Source organism: Moschus berezovskii, chromosome 4 (assembly GCF_049115385.1).
Source record: "Moschus berezovskii isolate FMDL1 chromosome 4, NW_MosBer_1.0, whole genome shotgun sequence".
Classification (NCBI taxonomy): domain Eukaryota; kingdom Metazoa; phylum Chordata; class Mammalia; order Artiodactyla; family Moschidae; genus Moschus; species Moschus berezovskii.
Genome location: NC_142463.1, coordinates 81384446 through 81405058, shown reverse-complemented (window position 1 = coordinate 81405058; position 20613 = coordinate 81384446). Strand labels below are relative to the sequence as shown.

The 20613-nt window shown below is 40.7% G+C and overlaps 1 pseudogene; it reads left to right on the top strand.

The window, feature by feature from the left end:
• The first annotated feature begins 16449 nt into the window (after positions 1 to 16449).
• LOC129540834 (elongation factor 1-alpha 1 pseudogene) lies at positions 16450 to 20307 on the top strand (annotated as a pseudogene).
• Positions 20308 to 20613: the final 306 nt, after the last annotated feature.

The window sequence follows — 20613 nt, the reverse complement described above, 5'->3', positions numbered from 1 at the left end:
GGAGAAGGCAATGGCAAGCCACTCCAGTACTATTGCCTAGAAAATCCCATGGATGGAGGAGCCTGGTAGGCTGCAGTCCGGAGGGTCGCTAAGGGTCGGACACGACTGAGCGACTTCACTTTCACTTTTCACTTTCACACATTGGAGAAGGAAATGGCAACCCACTCCAGTGTTCTTGCCTGGAGAATCCCAGGGACAGGGGAGCCTGGTGGGCTTCCGTCTATGGGGTCACACAGAGTCGGACACGACTGAAGTGACTTAGCAGCAGCAGCATGACAGGATATACTTTTACAACATGGAGCAAGACATCCATTAAAGTTAGGCTGCTACCCTTTCATAGATGTTTAGGTCCTTGATAAAGGCATCCCTGAGTCATATAACTGGGAAGAGGCTGGTCAAGTTTCTAAAAAGATTTATATTCAGACCAAAGAGACAGAGAAATAACTTAAAAGTTTTACAAAGTAATTACTCTAATATAGGGAGAAGGAAGACTTGTCTTTTCTTATTTTCAACAGGGAGACTTAAGCCTATTATGTTTAATTATTATTTGTACTTACAGTGCAGATAATCTTTTTGACACCTAGGATTCTCTCAGTATGTCCATATTACCCCAGCTATATACTCCTGAAGTTATTGCTTAAATCTCATACTTGCCAAACTATAAGAAAGTGAAAGTGAAGTTGTTCAGTCATGTCTGACTCTTTGGGACCCCATGGACGATAGCCTACCAGGCGCCTCTGTCCATGGGATTTTCCAGGCAAGAGTGCTGGAATGGGTTGCCATTTCCTTCTCCAGGTGATTTTCCTGACCCGGGGATCGAATCCGGGTCTCCCGCATTGCAGGCAGACGCTTTACCATCTGAGCCACCAGGGAAGCTACCACCAAACTATAAACCTTATGTTATTTCAATATGAAGCACTCTTTTCCCCAAAAAATCACATTTGATTTTCCAACCCACTCCCTCAGGGGATTTCAGTTGTAAGGCATCTTTCTGTCCACCTGGTCTTATATTTCCCCATTTTCCGTTCCCATTATAACCTCACCTCCCTGATTATCAAGCTCTGATTCCATGGCTTTTCATTAAAACCATTCCAATGCATATATTCTTAATTCTTTTCTTCTCCCTCTCCCGCAGAGATGGAGGTCAGCACCGCAGAAGTCCAGCCTTTTGTTCTCCTCCTCACATACAAACAAGGCAGTCGACTGTGACAGGAGAGAAACACATGTTGACTCGTCTCACTTTGACTTTATGACAGTCCTTCACAAGGAAACCTTGATACTGCCTAGCAATTCTAACATGTGTCTAATCCAGTTAATCTCCTTTCCTCAGCAACCACTTCATCTTTTCTTTTCTCTCTTTCGGGCACTTTTTCAATCTTCACTTTTTTGTTTGTTTGTTTGTTTCACTAAGGAAATGGAAGTGATAATCAGAAAACTGCTGTATGTTCCCACATCTGCCTACTAACTTTTATCTGTACAAATGTATCAAGGTTCCTTTGAGGTTGATGGTCATAAAATTATTTTAAAAACAGAGCACTATATCCCCTAAACCCCCACAAAAAAACCTATGCACCTCTCTCTAAGCCATCTTCCCTTGAGCTCCTCTCCTAATTTTTGACTTCTAGTAAGTTAAATATTTTGCATTATCTATTTTTGTTTTCTCCTGTTCCTCTCATCTTTTCCATCCCCAAATAAATCCCAAATATTTTTTATTCCCATCATTCTAAATAGTTCTTGCCAAGGTTATTAATGATCTCAGATCAGTTCAGTTCAGTTGCTCAGTCACGTCCAACTCTTTGTGACCCCATGAATCGCAGTATGCCAGGCCTCCCTGTCCATCACCAACTCCCAGAATTTACCCAAACTCATGTCCATTGAGTCGGTGATGCCATCCAACCATCGCATCCTCCATCGTCTCCTTCTCCTCCTGCCCTCAATCTTTCCCAAAATCAGGGTCTTTTCAAATGAGTCAGCTCTTCGCATCAGGAGGCCAAAATATTGGAGTTTCAGCTTCAACATCAGTCCTTCCAATGAACACCCAAGACTGATTTCCTTTATGACGGACTGGTTGACTCTTCTTGCAGTCCAAGGGACTCTCAAGGGTCTTCTCCAACATCACAGTTCAAAAACATCAATTCTTCTGTGCTCAGAAGAATTTAAAGTCCAACTCTCACATCCATACAGTTCAGTTCAGTAAGTTCAGTTCAGTCGCTCAGTCGTGCCCGACTCTCCGCGACCCCATGAATCACAGAATGTCAGGCCTCCCTGTCCACCACCAACTCCCAGAGTTCACTCAAACTCATGTCCACAGAGTCGGTGATGCCATCCAGCCATCTCATTCTCCGTCGTCCCCTTCTCCTCCCGCCCCAACCTTTCCCAGCATCAGTCTTTTCCAGTCAGTCAACTCGTCGCATGAGGTGGCCAAAGTATTGCAGTTTCAGCTTTAGCATCAGTCCTTCCAATGAACACCCAGGATCGATCTCCCTTAGAATGGACTGGTTGGCTCTTCTTGTGGTACAAGGGACTCTCAAGAGTCTTCTCCAACACCACAGTTCAAAAGCATCAATTCTTCGGCGATCAGCTTTCTTCACAGTCCAACTCTCACATCCATACATGACCACGGGAAAAACCATAGCCTTGACTAGACGGACCTTGATTGGCAAAGTAATGTCTCTGCTTTTTAATCTTTCTAGGTTGGTCATAACTCTTACTTGATCTTTATTGATAGTCTTCAGAATGATCTCCGTAGTTCTTTCTTTGATTAAAATCTACCAATGTCCTGCTAGCCCATTCAAAACAAAATAAAAAAAAACTTCACAATGACCTACAAGGCTTCAGTCAGTTCAGTTCAGTTCAGCTCAGTCGCTTGGTCGTGTCTGACTCTTTGCGATCCCATGAACCACAGCACACCAGGCCTCCCTGCCCATCACCAACTCCTGGAGTTCACTCAAACTCATGTCCATCGAGTCGGTGATGCCATCCAGCCATCTCATTCTCTGTCATCACCGTCTCCTCCTGCCCCCAATCCCTCCCAGCATCAGAGTCTTTTCCAGTGAGTCAACTTCGGGGACCAGCCTCGATATGGCCCAGGGTATCCTCGGGATGAACGGCGTCGGCGTCAGAGAGAGAGAGAGAGAGAAAGAGAGAGACAGGGGCTGATGATTCCTTGGTTTACGGTGGAAACCAATAAAACCCCAGCACGGGGTTTGCTCTGTTTATGTAGGCCGCAGGCGCCCTCTGGAATCACTGGAGGCACCCCACCAGGGCACCCCCTCGAGTGGGTTTTAGAAGCCCAGGCAGATAAGTAAACTCAGAGGGCCCAGCGCTCCAAGGATCTCAACCAGAAAAAGGAGAATAGAGAAAAGGACGGAAAAGGAGAAAGAACGACACGGGGAGACCAAGCTTCAGTGAGCAAGGCCCAAAACTTTATTTTCCAGTGCTGCTTTTATACCCTAAGTTGTGCGCATAAGAAACAGAGAAAGGGGGGTATAGAGTCACGTGGGGTCAGCAGTCTTGATTCTTATCAGGATCGGGGCTTATTTTTGTGTGTCTCGTGATAAAAGTTTTAGGTGGTTTACATCATCTTCTGGACAGGGGGCCTCCTAACAGTTTTATGGCCCTCTCTCCTAACAATAGGTTAGTTAGCAAGTAAAAGGCTTATATTCTTTTAAGGTGACTTTCCTTAAGTTAGGTGCTAGACACATAACAAAGTTACATTCCTATAAGGCACCGGTTTAGTGAGCAGCAAGAAAGGAATTTATTAACTTAAGATCTGATGTGGTTAAATCAAAGGCTACTACTTATATTCTCTATACGTGATTAATATATTTCCAAGGATACAATAGATAGAGGAAACTGCAGCAAGCATTGATTCAACAGTGAAATCTTTTTTAGTACTATTCTAATGATTTTAACTTCTTCAACAGATTCCTGTATTTTAGAATATTAGGCTTTCTGTCCTTGCATGGCTGGGAGGCTATAAACAGTCACACTCATAGTTGTAAGAGCCCGGACAAACTTGTCATGCAGGTTAGAAAGCCATCAGAGGGGCTTGGATTGGAACACTCCTATTAAGCCGAGGAGAACTTTTAAACTACAGCTCTGAATTAATGTTTTCAGAGAAAGGTGGTTGGGGGGAAGCCCCCATAAGTATTAGAGGACTTGGTAAGAGGCGTAAGATAGTAAGGCAGTCAGACTCCGGTTTTCTTTGGGGTAGATGCTCAGGTAAGTCCAGGGGGTCCCTCGAGTCCTGATTAGCCTTTGCCCATCAGGCCTCTTCCCCAGTTGACCTTTGCCACGGGTAGGATTTCCCTCGCTGGCTCCCAGCAGTCAACTCGTCGCATGAGGTGGCCAAAGTATTGCAGTTTCAGCTTCAACATCAGTCCTTCCAATGAACACCCAGGACTGATCTCCTTTACAATGGACTGGTTGGATCTCCTTGCAGTCCAAGGGACTCTCAAGAGTCTTTTCCAGCACCACAGTTCAAAAGCATCAATTCTTCGGTGATCAGCTTTCTTCACAAGGCTTATCATGATATAAATTATCTTGGACTCCTCATTCACATAGAAGTTGACCAGAATCCTGACTTTTTTTCTTCTGCCTTCACTCTCTGCTCTTCTCTCACTCTCTTCATTCCACACACAGTGACTTTCTTGATTTTTCCCCCCTCACACATATTAATTAAGCTCTGTGTCAGGATTTCTACATTTGCTCCTTTTCTGTCTAGAGTGTATATAAAAATATATCTTATTCATTGGTCTTCCTTGTGGTTCAGTCAGTAAGAAATCTGCCTTAATTTCAGGAGACCCAGGTTCAATCCATGGATCAGGAAGATCCCCTGAAGAAGAAAGTAGCAACCCACTCCAGTATTCTTTCCTGGGGAATTCCATGGGCAGAGGAGCCTGGTGGGCTATAGTCCATGGGGTTGCATAAAGTCAAACACAACTTAGCAACTAAACCACCACCACCTTATTCATTACAAGTTTTTAAGAACGCTGCTTAAATTTGAACTTAGCATCTTCCTGAATATCCTAAATAAAAACAATGATCTTCTTTTCCTCTATCCTAGTATTCCTGCTGCCCTTTACCATGTATTAGCACCACCTGATATACTTCCTTACATGTCTCCTGCCACCAGGTACCCACATGAAAATGGAAGTACTGTAGGACAGAGATGTTGATTTTTATTACCCTGCTTTGTCTTTCTAAAACACTTTCTGGAATAGAATGGGTATTCAACAATTGTTTGATCAGTTGATGAAACATAATTTATGATAATACTTTCTACTCTACACTATATATTTTTTTCTTCCTTAACAATAGAATAATACATAACTATTACTTTTAGGAATACCTAAACTCTTTCATGTTAAAAGGGAAACATTTTTATATCAACCACTCACTTAGAACAGTTCAGTTCAGTTTCCCAGTCGTGTCTGACTATTTGCGACCCCATGAATCACAGCACGCCAGGCCTCCCTGTCCATCACCAACTCCCAGAGTTCACTCAAACTCATGTCCATCGAGTCGGTGATGCCATCCAGCCATCTCATTCTCTGTTGTCCACTTCTCCTCCTGCCCCCAATCCCTCCCAGCATCAGAGTCTTTTCCAATGAGTCAACTCTTCGCATGAGGGGGCCAAAGTATAACAAAAACCATCCCTAAGAAAAAGAAATGCAAAAAGGCAAAATGGTTATCTAAGGAGGCCTTACCAATAGCTTTGAAAAGAAGAGAAGCCAAAGACAAAGGAGAAAAGAAAGACGTACCCATCCGAATGCAGAGTTCCAAAGAATAGCAACGAGAGATAAGAAAGCCTTCATAAGTGAACAATGCAAAGAAATAGTGGGAAACAATAGAATGGGAAAGACTAAAGATCTCTTCAAGATTAGAGATATCAAGGGAACATTTCATGACAAGATGGGCACATTAAAGGACAAAAATGGTATGGACCTCACAGAAGCAGAAGATATTGAGAAGAGGTGGCAAGAATACACAGAAGAACTATTCAAAAAAGATCTTAATGACCTGGATAACCACGGTGGTGTGATCACTCACTGAGACCAGACATCCTGGAATGTGAAGTCAAATGGGCCTTAGGAAGCATCACTATGAACAAAGCTAGTGGAGGTCAGGGAATTCCTGCTGAGCTATTTCAAATCCTAAAAGATGATGCTCTTAAAGTGCTGCACTCAATATGTCAGCAAATTTGGAAAGCTCAGCAGTGTCCTCAGAACTGGAAAAGGTCAGTTTTCATTCCAATATCAAAGAATGGCAATGCTAAAGAAAAGTTCAAACTACTACACAATTCCACTCATTTCACATGCTAGCAAGGTCATGCTCAAAATCCTCCAAGTCAGTCTTCAATAGTACATGAACTGAGAACTTCCAGATGTTCAAGCTTGATTTAGAAAAGGCAGAGGACACAGAGATCAAATTGCCTATATTTGTTGGATCACAGAAAAAGTCAGAGAGTTCCAGAAAATCATTCACTTATGCTTCATTGACTACGCTAAAGTCTTTAATTGTGTGGATTACAACAAACTGGAAAATTCTTAAAGAGATGGGAATACCAGACCACCTGACCTGCCTCTTCAGAAATCTATATGCAGTTCAACAAACAACCGTTAGAACCGAACATGGAACAACAGGCTGGTTCCAAATCAGGAAAGGAGTATATCAAGGCTGTATATTGTCACCTTTTTTTATTTAACTTATATGCAGATTAGATCATGTGAAATCCTTGGCTGGATGTGTCACACAGTGGAATCAAGATTGCTGAGAAAAATATCAACAGCCTAATATATGCAGATGACACCATCTTTAAAGCAGAAAGCAAAGAGGAACTAAAGAGCTTCTTGATGAAAGAGAAAGAAGAGAGTCAAAATCTGGCATAAAACTCAACATTCAAAAAACTAAGATCATGGCATCTGGTCCCCTCACTTCATGGTATATAGATGGGGAAAATGTACAAACAGTGACAGATTTTATTTTCTTGGGCTCCAAAATCACTGTGGATGATGACAGCAGCTGTGAAATTAAAAGACAGTTTCTCCTTGGAAAGAAAAGTATGACAAACCTAGACAGGTATTAAAAAGCAGAGACATTAGTTTACCAACAAATGTCCATGTAATCAAAGCTACGTTTTTTCCAGTAGTCACATAGGGATGTGAGAGTTGGACCATAAAGAAGGTTGAGCACCAAAGAATTGATGCTTTTAAACTGTAGTGCTGGAGAAGACTCCTGAGAGTCCCATGGACAGCAAGGAGAACAAACCAGTCAATCTTAAGGGAAATCAACTCTGAATATTCATTGCAAGGATGATGCTGTAGCTGAAGCTCCAATACTTTGGTCACCCGACACAAAAAGCCAACACATTGGAAAAGGCCATGATGCTGCAAAAGATTGAAGGCAGGAGAAGAGGATGACAGAGTACAGGATAGTTGGATGGCATCACTGACTCAATGGACATGAGCTTGGGCAAGCTCCAGGAGATAGTGAAGGGCTGGGAAGCCTGGCATGCTATAGTCCATGGGGTCACAAGGAGTTGGACATGATTAAACAACAGCAATATCACTTAGAATACATAAACTCATTGAAGGCAATTATTATCATATATTTTTCATATGTTTCACTTTATCTGTCACTAAGCTTTTACTTAATATATGCTCAGCAGAGTATGGTCATTGTGGTTTTAATTGCCTAGTTAATTTCTTTCCTTAATTTTGTGAGAACATACCTAGAAAATTAGCCGATCATTCCTTAAATTGCCATTTTTCTGTACTTCCTACAAGTTAAATACTCTAAAGGCTCTATCAAGTTATTTTTATGTTAATTAGTATCTCCCCTAATAGGTCTCACTGTTTCCTCTTCAAAATTATACCTCCTATTATTTTTCAATATTCTAACTGGAATTTAGTCATGTTACTCTCCTCTATGTCTATGTGCCACGCCTGCCAACTCCACTGCTTTGATATCCCCACAGCTTCAGCATTAATCTATCCTTTATACTGGCCCAGGTTTCTCTGTATCTTTCAAGGTCTAAGCTAACTTCAAATATTTTTGTGATTATAGTAGTCTACATCCTTTCTAGTCTTCTTCAAACACCAAATTACTCTTAGTATGCCTATAGTAATAGTATTTGTCTTTGTTTTTTTCTGTAATTGTTGAATTATATGTTTAAATATTGACTCTCCAAATGAAGCATCACCATGTTATACTTTTCCATTTGACCTAGTATCATGCCAAAAACATGGTGAGAGCTTAATAATTTGTCCAAATTATCATGAAAATGCTCTAGCTAAATTATAATAATTGGCTGAATGGTAAGTCAAAATGAATCATATTCCATTAATATATAAGGTAATTTCAGTTGAGACTTTGTGATTCAAAATTTTATCTAGAGGGATAAATAGGGTGAAAGGGGGAACTAAATTTTCCTCTCTTCCAAATTAAGTCAGATACTTTCCCAAAAAGAACTGGTAAACATCATGTGGCATTTACTTAGTAATTCAATCCTTTATGTAAGCAAAAACAAAACAAAAAATTTATACTTGGAAAAAAGTAAGTATTACTGGGATTTGGTTTTACAAGGAATATGAAGAATTTCTCTATTTTTTACTCATGAAGGAAAGGAAGAATGTTTCTTCCCAAACCTAGTTGTTGGAAACTTGAAGAAATTTATAAAATGGAGAGACAACTATTTTGTGCAAAACTTAGTAGTCCTATCCTGGTGTGGCAGTGAGAGTACGGCATGGTAAAAGTATTTGAAGGAGCTTAACATTGAATTCCGGAGAAGGCAATGGCAAGCCACTCCAGTACTATTGCCTAGAAAATCCCATGGATGGAGGAGCCAGGTAGGCTGCAGTTCGTGGGGTCGCTAAGGGTCGGACACGACTGAGCGACTTCACTTTCACTTTTCACTTTCACACATTGGAGAAGGAAATGGCAACCGACTCCAGTATTCTTGCCTGGAGAATCCCAGGGACGGGGGAGCCTGGTGGGCTTCCGTCTATGGGGTCACACAGAGTCGGACACGACTGAAGTGACTTAGCAGCAGCAGCAGCAGCAACATTGAATTCTGGGATTTGGGGATGAACATGTAACTGGTAACTGGTGTGTACTTGCCCTGAGGATTATGAACTTGAGAGATAATATAAAGCTTCTAGTGATGGCTATTTGAGGATAAAAGATAATGGAGAAAGCATGCACTCCCATTTTTTAGCATGGCAATGTAGATGGATGAGTTTCCCACAGGCGTCAGAGACAGCATTCTTTACCTGGAATTGGGTCCTAGAGAGGTGAGAGGAATCAGGAGCCAGGCTTAAGGAGAACTATAGGAAACCAGTTAAAGAGTATAGCACACATGTTGGGGATTTTTTGGAATGCAGAAGTCCTCATGGAGACTTTTGAAGAACAATTACCTAAACCTCATTTTAAAAAAAAGACACATTTAAATGAACACTGAAAAAAAAAAAAAAAGAAGCACTAAAAGTCAGCCACTGATATTCAAGAGGCAGATTCATAAGGGAAGAAACTAAGAAAATATTATTTTGAGTAAGTAGTTTTCATTTACTGTACCTGTTTTGATAATTTTAATATATATATACAAATTTACCTGGTGCAAAGTAATTTTTAACACAACTTGAAAACAATTGGAGTCAACCTTTTATTTAAGAAAAGGTTGATGCAAGATTAAGACACGTATATAGTTTAAAAAAAATATTCTGTAAGTATAGAATATTAGAAAGTAGAAAATAACCTTTTACAATATATACACTCAAACAATGTTTATATACAATCATTTATTTTTTATTTCTAAGAGGAAAGGATAGATACTAAATTCTAAAGAAAAAAAAAACACACAAAAAGCTGATGTAACTTCGCTTTAGTAATAATCCAATTTTATGGCCATAGGACTGGAAAAGGTCAGTTTTCATCCCAATCCCAAAGAAAGGCAATGCCAAAAGATGTTGAAAATGCAGGACAATTGTGCTTATTTCACATACTAGCAAGGCAAATCCCATGGACAGAGGAGCCTGGTGGTCTGCAGTCCGTGGGGTCGCTAAGAGTCAGACACGACTGAGCGACTTCACTTTCACTTTTCACTTTCATGAATTGGAGGAGGAAATGGCAACCCGCTCCAGTGTTCTTGCCTGGAGAATCCCAGGGACGGGAGAGCTTGGTGGGCTGCGTCTATGGAGTCGCACAGAGTCGGACACGACTGAAGCGACTTAGTAGCAGCAGCAGCAAGGCAATGCTCAAAATTCTTCAAGCCAGACTTCAACAATATGTCAACCAAGAATTTCTGGGTGTATAAGACAGATTTAGAAAAGGCAGAGGAACCAGAGATAAAACTGCCAACATCTTTCGGATCATTAAAAAAAGCAAGAAAATTTCAGAAGAAAACATCAGGTTTTGCTTCATAAGAAAGCAAAGACCTTAAACTTTGACTTTGTGGATCATAACAAACTGTGGAAAATTCTTAAAGAGATGGGAATACCAGACCACGTTACCTGCCTCCTGAGAAAGTTGTATGTAAGACAAGAAACAGAAGTTAGAACTGAATATGGAAAAATGGACTGGTTCAAAATTGGGAAAGGAGTGTGTCAAGTCTGCTTGTTTAACTTCTACTCAGAGTATATCATGCAAAATGCTGGGCTGGATTAATCACAAGCTGGAATCAAGACTGCTGGGAGAAATATCAACAACCTCAGGTATGCAGATGATACCATTCTAATGGTAGAAAGCAAAGAAGAACTAAAGAGTCTCTTGATGAAGTTGAAAGAGGAGAGAGAAAAAGTTGGCTTAAACTCAACATTCAGAAAACTACAATTATGGCATGAGTCCTATCACTTCATGGTAGATAGATGGGGAAAATGTGGAAACAGTGACAGATTTTATTTTCATGGGCTCAAAAATCACTGCAGATGGTGACTGCAACCATAAAATCAAAAGATGCTTGCTTCTTGGAAGGAAAACTATGACAAATCTAGACAACATATCAAAAAGCATAGATATCACTTCGTCAATGAATGTCTATATAATCAAAGCTACGATTTTCCCAGTAGTCATGTATGGATGTGAGAGTTGAGACATAAAGAAGGCTGAGTGCCAGACAATTGATGCTTTCAAACTGTGGTGCTAGAGAAGACTCTTGAGAGTCCCTTGGACTGCAAGAAGACCAAACCAGTCAACCTTAAAGAAAATCAACCCTGAGTATCCACTGAATGGACTGATGCTGAAGCTGGAGCTCCAATATTTTGGCCACCTAATGCAAAGAGCCAACTCATTTAAAAGGACCGTGATGCTGGGAAAGATTGAGGGCAAGAAGAGAAAGGGGCAAAAGAGGATGAGATGGTTGGATGGCATCACTGACTGAAAGGACATGAGTTTGAGTACACTCTGGGAGTTAGTGGAGGACAGGGAATCCTGGTGTGCTGAAGTCCTTGGGGTCACAAAGATTCAGACACAGCGTAGTGACTGAACAATTTTATGGTAAATATAGTGATCCTAATAAAATAACATAATGATTTTATCTTCCCGACCCAGGGATTGAACCCAGGTCTCCCGCATTGCAGGCAGACGCTTTAACCTCTGAGCCACCAGGGAAGCCCCATTTAAACTGAATAATAAATTACATTTAATTTAATAATTGGTTTATTAATCTCTCAAATATAAACTGCTTATGTACGTTTGAGTAAAGTTTGGTTAATTTTAGAGTGTTATTATTGACACTGATTAAACTGGAATATACTCTATCCAAGATTTTACCAAGAATGGGCAGAAAATAAGTTAAAAGGAGAAAATGAATAGAAACAACTCATTTTCCCTATCATCACATATGGCCTCATTAAAAAAAAAAAAAAAAGAAATGAAAGGTCATTAGTAAGTGTCTCCTTCACCTCAACAATGAATAGTGAATCCTATCATTTACATTCTTAGCTATCCTTGAATGCTTTCACCTTGATAATTTCATTTTATTTGCTGAAAATAAAATGTGTAAGCCCAAGGAAACCAAAGAATAACATTTTCTGTTGGCTGGCATTTATTCCAGACTGATTCAATCTGTAGCTGACTGCTTCAAGATGAGTTTCATTATCACCTTTAAGCAATTAATTGATTTCTTGCTGCCCACTCTTCTTTCACAGTACAAAGAAGATTTCACTTTCTGTCACATCCTCCCACTAAAGAGGTAATATACCTTTCAGAGATGTTTTGTCTGCACAAGGATGCATTGTCCCCTGGCTATTTTCCCAGTCTCATACCATACATAAGAATGAGAATCATACTATTGCTCCTGATCTACTTTGATCCAAAATGGTATTGGCTATAATTTAGAAAGTCAGCCAAATGCAGTGCTGATATTCCTATCATGGTCTGTCATTGCCTTGTTTAAGATCAAGGATTGCTGTAATATCTAAATTAGGTTAGCTATTTTGCTTCTGTCATCATAATACCACTTGGCTCCAAGCAGAGTTTTTGGAATATAGTAATTTAAATCTCCTTCTCTTTCATGTTTCAATACAGTGTGTAACTGCAAAGATTCTATACATTATTGCATAGGCCATTTGTATGTTCCTATCTTTCCCAGCATCAGAGTCTTTTCCAGTGAGTCAACTCGTCGCATGAGGTGGCCAAAGTATTGGAGTTTCAGCTTTAGCATCAGTCCCTCCAATGAACATCCAGGATTGATCTCCTTTAGAATGGACTGGTTGGATCTCCTTGCAGTATAAGGGACTCTCAAGAGTCTTCTCCAACACCACAGTTCAAAAGCATCGATTCTTCGGCGATCAGCTTTCTTCACAATCCAACTCTCACATCCACACATGACCACGGGAAAAACCATTGCCTTGACTAGACGGACCTTGGTCGGCAAAGTAATGTCTCTGCTTTTTAATATACTATCAAGGTTGGTCATAACTTTCCTTCCAAGGAGCAAGCGTCTTTTAATTTCATGGCTGCAATCAGCATCTGCAGTGATTTTGGAGCCCAAAAAAACAAAGTCTGACACTGTTTCCACTGTTTTTCCATCTATTTCCCATGAAGTGATGGGACCAGATGCCATGATCTTTGTTTTCTGAATGTTGAGCTTCAAGCCAACCTTTTCACTCTCCTCTTTCACTTTCATCAAGAGGCTTTTGAGTTCCTCTTCACTTTCTGCCTTCGTTGGGGGCGGGAGGAGAAGGGGACGACGGAGAATGAGATGGCTGGATGGCATCACCGACTCTGTGGACATGAGTTTGAGTGTACTCCGGGAGTTGGTGATGGACAGGGAGGCCTGGCGTGCTGTGATTCATGGGGTCGCGGAGAGTCGGACACGACTGAGCGACTGAACTGAACTGAACTGAACTGATGTAGTCTCTGGGCTTCCCTTATAGCTCAGTCGATAAAGCATCTGCCTGCAATGCAGGAGACCTGAGTTCCATTCTTGGGTTGGAAAGATCCCCTGGAGGAGGAAATGGCAATCCACTCCAGTATTCTTGCCTGGAAAATCCCATGGACAGATGAGCCTAGTGGGCTACAGTGCATGGGGTCGCAAGAGTCAGATATGACTTAGTGACTAAACCACCACCACCATGCAGTCTCTACTGGAGTGCAAAATTAAGAGCTTTCTGTAAAAAAAAATCTTACTGTTCTACATTTTCATCAGGGATGTGGTCAGAGTCTTCATTGCCAATTCCATGTTATATATTTTTATTTTCCTAAGAACTAAGCAGCATGTATCAGTTGAAGCCAAAAATAAACTGCTAGCTGATTTTTTGAAAGAATTTTAAATGACTAAATACATTTTTTTTTTCAGAGAAGAAACTTATCTCTGTCTGGATGGAAAAATAAAAAAGAAGAAGAAGAAGAAATGACAACAATGCAAGGATGACTGCACATGACCAAATGGGGCAAGAGCTGAATGGGAACACAGAACTGGAAAATGATTCTGACAAGTTTTCATCAATACTGACTCAATCCTGTGGACCCTCTAAGTCTCTGAACAAGTATACCAATGTCAAAATATTTAAATGTTTCAAAAAGCAAGGGAGGGGCTCCTTATGATGATTTTTCCCTACTCACATTTAGTGTTCTGTTTATTTAATAAAAACTTGCTAATATATCTATAGACCTAGATTTCTTTTTCAAAAGCAATGGGAGGCAAATGTTTATCATTTGGAAAATAGATGAGGAACTTGAAGTCTGTGGTTTAATTTTGAATTCAGTCTTTTAGAGGGATTAGTGCATGAGAGGACCTGCAATAGGCTGTGAGTAGGAGAACTTTAGAATCAGTATTCCCCAGCACAGAAACTCTAGACAGGATGCCTATAAGCTTGATTAAATTAGATAATATTAAGGAAAATGGACAGAATATCATACCTATCCTTCTGATCTGAAGTTTATAGCAGGCTAGGACCTCTAGACCCCAGTAGTAAGCAAGGAACAGAATAAGGTAAATCGCAGGCTAGATTCTTGAAAAGGTGTAATCTTTCAGTACTTGAGAGTGTGGTCTAAGATAAAGGTGATAGGAAATCACATCTCATTCACTTTTGCTTCCTGGTGCCTAGCACAAAGCAGATACTCAGAAAATGGCTCACAGAATAAAAAATTATTTCTAGCTCTGATTTGTTATTAACAACTTTAGTAAGACTCATTCTCTCTATCATGTAGACTAAAAATACTAATGGTCATATTTTATTGGTCATTTCAAGAGCTAACAGGGATAATAAATATCAGTGCACTTAAATTCTAAGGCTTAGAAGATACATAAAGATTTATATATTTGAAAGATTTCTTCAGCAAATATATTGAAGGTTAACAATGACTTTTTGTATCAATGCCAGAAAAAAAACTGTTAAAAAAGCACAAATATATGAATATTAAACAATACCTTTCTAAATAAATAACCAGTATGTGAAGATATAACAAGGGAAATCAAAAATACCTAGAAACATATGACATTGAGAAATGATGACTGAAAACCTATGGGATGCAGCAAAAGCAGTTCTAAAGGGGAAGTTTATAGCAATACAATTCTACCTCAAAAAACAAGAAAAGTATTGAATAGACAAACTAAGCTTACACATAAAGAAACTGCAAAAAGAAGAAGAAGAACAATAACAAAAACAAAGTTAGTAAAAGGAAAAAAATAATAAAGATCAGAGCAGAAATAAATGAAAAAGAAATAAAGGAATCAATGAAAGTGAAAGTTGCTCAGTCGTGTCTGACTCTCTGTGACCCCATGGTTTACACAGTCCATGGAACTGTCCAGGCCAGAATACTGGAGTGGTTAGCCTTTCTCTTCGCCAGGGAATCTTCCCAACCCAGGGATCAAGCCCAGGTCTCCTGCATTGCAGGTGGACTCTTTACCAGCTGAGCCACAAGGGAAGCCCAATAGTAGTGGACTGGGTAGCCTATCCCTTCTTCAGAGGATCTTCCTGACCCAGGGATTGAACTGGAGTCACCTGCATTGCAGGCAGATTATTTACCAACTAAGCTGGATGGCATCACCAACTTGATGGACATGAGTTTGAGTGAACTCCGGGAGTTGGTGATGGAAAGGGAGGCCTGGCATGCTGTGATTCATGGGGTCGCAAAGAGTCAGACACGACTGAGTAACTGAACTGAACTGAACTGAACTGAAGCTATCAGCAAAGATCAATAAAGCTAAACCTTTGTTCTTTGAGAAGATAAACAAAATAGACAAACCATTAGCCAGACTCGCCAACAAAGGTCCGTCTAGTCAAGGTTATGGTTTTTCCCGTGGTCATGTATGGATGTGAGAGTTGGACTGTGAAGAAAGCTGATCGCTGAAGAATTGATGCTTTTGAACTGTGGTGTTGGAGAAGACTCTTGGGAGTCCCTTGTACCCCAAGGACCAGTCCATTCTAAGGGAGATCGATCCTGGGTGTTCATTGGAGGGACTGATGCTGAAGCTGAAACTGCAATACTTTGGCCACCTCATGAGACGAGTTGACTCACTGGAAAAGACTCTGATGCTGGGAAGGTTTGGGGGCGAGAGGAGAAGGGGACGACCGAGGATGAGATGGCTGGATGGCTTCACCGACTCTGTGGACATGAGTTTGAGTGAACTCTGGGAGTTGGTGATGGACAGGGAGGCCTGGCGTGCTGTGATTCATGGGGTCACGGAGAGTCGGACACGACTGAGCGACTGAACTGAACTGAACTGTCAACAGAAAAAGAGAGAAAACTCAAATGAATAAAATTAGAAATGAAAAAGAAGAGGTTATAACAGACAATATAAAAATACAAGTATCATAAGAGACTATTATGAACAGCTATATGCCAATAAAATAGACAACCTGGAAGAAACTGACAGATTCTTAGAAAAGTTCCTCCATCCAAGACTGAACCAGGAAGAAATGGAAATTATGAACAAAACAATTACAAGCACTGAAATTAAAACTGTGATAAAAAATGTCCCAAAAAACAAAAGCCCAAGGCCAGATGGCTTCACAGGTAAATTCTCTCAGACATTTTGAGAAGAGTTAATGCCCATCCTTCTCAAATTCTTCTGAAAAATTGCAGAGGAAGGAATACTTTCTAATATGTTCTACAAGGTCACAATCACCCTCATACCAAAGCCAAACAGAGACATCACCAAAAAAGCAAGTTATTGGTCAATATCACTGATGAATATAGATGCAAGAATTCTCAACAAAACCCTAGCAAACAGAATCAACAACACATTAATATAATCATATACCATGATCAAGTCAGGTTCATCCAAAGGATGTAGGGATTCTTCTCTATACAATCAGTGTGATATACTATATTAACACATTAAAAGATTAAAAAATGATAATCTCAAGAGATGCATAATAAGCTTTTGATCCATTTATGATAAAACCTCTTCAGAAACTGAGCATAGACAGATCATATCTCAACATAATAAAGGCCATATATGACAAACCTATAGCAAACATTATTCTCAATGGAGAAAAACTGAAAGCTCTAAGATCAGGAACAAGATAAATGTACCCACTCTCATCATTATTGTTCAAGAATTTTGGAAGTCTTAGCCATGGAAATCCGGAGAAGGCAATGGCAAGCCACTCCAGTACTCTTGCCTAGAAAATCCCATGGATAGAGGAGCCTGGTGGGCTGCAGTCCGTGGGGTCGCTAGGGGTCGGACACGACTGAGCGACTTTACTTTCACTTTTCACTTTCACACATTGGAGAAGGAAATGACAACCCACTCCAGTGTTCTTGCCTGGAGAATCACAGGGACAGGGGAGCCTGGTGGGCTTCCATCTATGGGGTCACACAGAGTCGGACACAACTGAAATGACTTAGCAGCAGCAGCAGCAGCCATGGAAATCAGAGAAGGAAAAGAAATAAAAGGAATCTAGATTGGGTTTGCAAACAACATAATATTAGACATTGAAAACCATAAAGAGGCTATCAGAAAATTACTAGCGCTAATAAGTGAATTTAGTACAGTCACGGGATGCAAATTCAGCACATAGAAATCACTTATATTCCTATGCACTAAACAATCAGAAAGAAAAATTAAGGAATCAATCCCATTCACTTTCCAACAACAAGAATAAAATATTTGGGAATAAACCTACCTAAGGAAATATTAGAGCTGTATACAGAAAACTATAAAACACTAATGAAAAAAATGTAAGATGACACAAACAGATGTTCTTGGATTGGAATAATCAATATTGTAAAAATGACTGTACTAACCAAAGCAATCTATAGATTCAATGTAATCCCTATCAAAATATCAATTGTATTTTTCACAAAACTAGAACAAAACATTTCACAATTTGTATGGAAACACAAAAGCCCCTGAGTCATCAAAGCAATCTTGAGAAAGAAGAATGGAGCTGGAGGAATCAACCTTCCTGACTTCAGATTATACCACAAAGTTACAGTCATCAAGACAGTATGGTACTGGCACAATACCAAACATATAGACCAATGGAAGAAGATAGAAAGTTCAGCTTTTTTAGCAACGGGTTTGCTGCCACTCAGTCGTGTATGACTCTCCGCGACCCCATGAATCACAGCATGCCAGGCCTCCCTGTCCATCACCAACTCCCGGAGTTCACTCAAACCCATGTCCACAGAGTCAGTGATGCCATCCAGCCATCTCATTCTCAGTCGTCCCCTTCTCTTCCTGCCCCCAACCTTTCCAAGCATCAGAGTCTTTTCCAGTGAGTCAACTCGTCACATGAGGTGGCCGAAGTATTGGAGTTTCAGCTTTAGCATCAGTCCTTCCAATGAACACCCAGGATTGATCTCCTTTAGAATGGACTGGTTGGATCTCCTGGCAGTCCAAGGGATTCTCAAGAGTCTTTTCCAACACCACAGTTCAAAAGCACCAATTCTTCGGCAATGAGCTTTCTTCACAGTCCAACTCTCACACATCCATACATGACCACTGGAAAAACCATAGCCTTAACTAGACGGACCTTGGTGGGCAAAGTAATGTCTCTGCTTTTTAATATACTATCAAGGTTGGTCATAACTTTCCTTCCAAGGAGTAAGCGTCTTTTAATTTCATGGCTTCAATCAGCATCCACAGTGATTTTGGAGCCCCAAAAAATAAAGTCTGACACTGTTTCCACTGCTTTTCCATCTATTTCCCATGAAGTGATGGGACCAGATGCCATTATCTTAGTTTTCTGAATGTTGAGCTTCAAGCCAACCTTTTCACTCTCCTCTTTCACTTTCATCAAGAGGCTTTTGAGTTCCTCTTCACTTTCTGCCATAAGGGTAGTGTCATCTGCATATCTGAGGGTATTTATATTTCTCCCAGCAATCTTGATTCCAGCTTGTGCTTCTTCCAGCCCAGCGTTCCTCATGATGTACTCTGCATATAAGTTAAATAAGCAAGGTGACAATATACAGCCTTGACGTACTCCCTTTCCTATTTGGAACCAGTCTGTTGTTCCATGTACAGTTCTGACTGTGGTTTCCTGACCTGCATACAGGTTTCTCAAGAGGCAGGTCAGGTGGTCTGGGATTCCCATCTCTTTCAGAATGTTCCACAGTTTATTGTGATCCACACAGTCAAAGGCTTTGGCATAGTCAATGAAGCAGAAATAGATGTTTTTCTGGTGAGTGTGGTATCACCATTGATATCTCCCTGTGGAAATTTGAGACCAGCAAGTACTGTGTTACCATCATTAATGCCCCAGGACACAGAAACTTCATCAAAAACATGATTACAGGCACATACCGGGGTGACTGTGCTGTCATGATTGTTGCTGCTGGTGTTGGTGAATTTGAAGCCGGTATCTCCAAGAATGGGCAGACCCGTGGGCATGCCCTTCTGGCTTACACCCTGGGTGTGAAACAACTAATTGTTGGCGTTAACAAAATGGATTCCACTGAGCCACCCTACAGCCAGAAAAGATAAGAGGAAATTGTTAAGGAAGTCAGCACCTACATTAAGAAAATTGGCAACAACCCCAACACAGTAGCATTTGTGCCAATTTCTGGCTGGAATGGTGCACATGCTGGAGCCAAGTGCTAACATCCCATGGTTCAAGGGACGGAAAGTCACCCATAAGGACGGTAATGCCAGTGGAACCACCCTGCTTGAAGCTCTGGATTGCATCCTGCCACCAACTCGCCCAAATGACAAACCCTTGCGTTTGCCTCTCCAGGATGTCTATAAAATTGGTGGTATTGGTACTGTCCCTGTGGGTCGTTTGGAGACTGGTGTTCTCAAACCTGGCATGGTGGTCACCTTTGCTCCAGTCAATGTAATAACTGAAGTGAAGTCTGTAGAAATACACCATGAAGCATTGAGTGAAGCCCTTCCTGGGGACAATGTGGTCTTCAATGTCAAGAACGTGTCTGTCAAAGATGTCCATCGTGGCAATGTGGCTGGTGACAGCAAAGATGATCCATCCATGGAAGCTGCTGGCTTCACAGCTCAGGTGATTATTTTGAACTACCCAGGCCAAATCAGTGCTGGATATGCCCTTGTGCTTGATTGTCACACAGCTCACATTGCTTGCAAGTTTGCTGAGCTGAAGGAGAAGATTGATCATCATTCTGGGTAAAAGCTGGAAGATGGCCCTAAATTCTTGAAATCTGGTGACGCTGCCATCGTTGATATGGTTCCTGGAAAGCCCATGTGTGTCGAGAATTCTCTGATTATCCTCACCTGGGCCATTTTGCTGTGCGTGACATGAGACAGACAGTCACTCTGGGTATCATCAAAGCAGTGGACAAGAAGGCAGCTGGAGCTGGCAAGGTCACAGAGTCTGCCCAGAAAGTTCAGAAGGCTAAATGAATATTATCCCCAATACCTGCCACCCCAGTCTTAATCAGTGGTGGAAGAACTGTCTAGAACTGTTTGTCTCAATCATTTAAGTTTAATAGTAAAAGACTGGTTAATGATAACAATGCATCGTAAAACCTTCAGAAGGAAAGGAGAATGTTTTTGTAGACCATATGTTTTGTGTGTGACAGTTTAAGTTATTAGTTTTAAAAATCACTACTTTTTAATGAAAACAACTTGACCTAAAATCTGTCACAGAGTTTGAGACCCATTAAAAAAGTTTAATGAGAAAAAAAAAAAAAAAAGAAAGTTCAGAAATAAACCCACACACCTACGGGCAACTTATCTTTGACAAAGAAGGC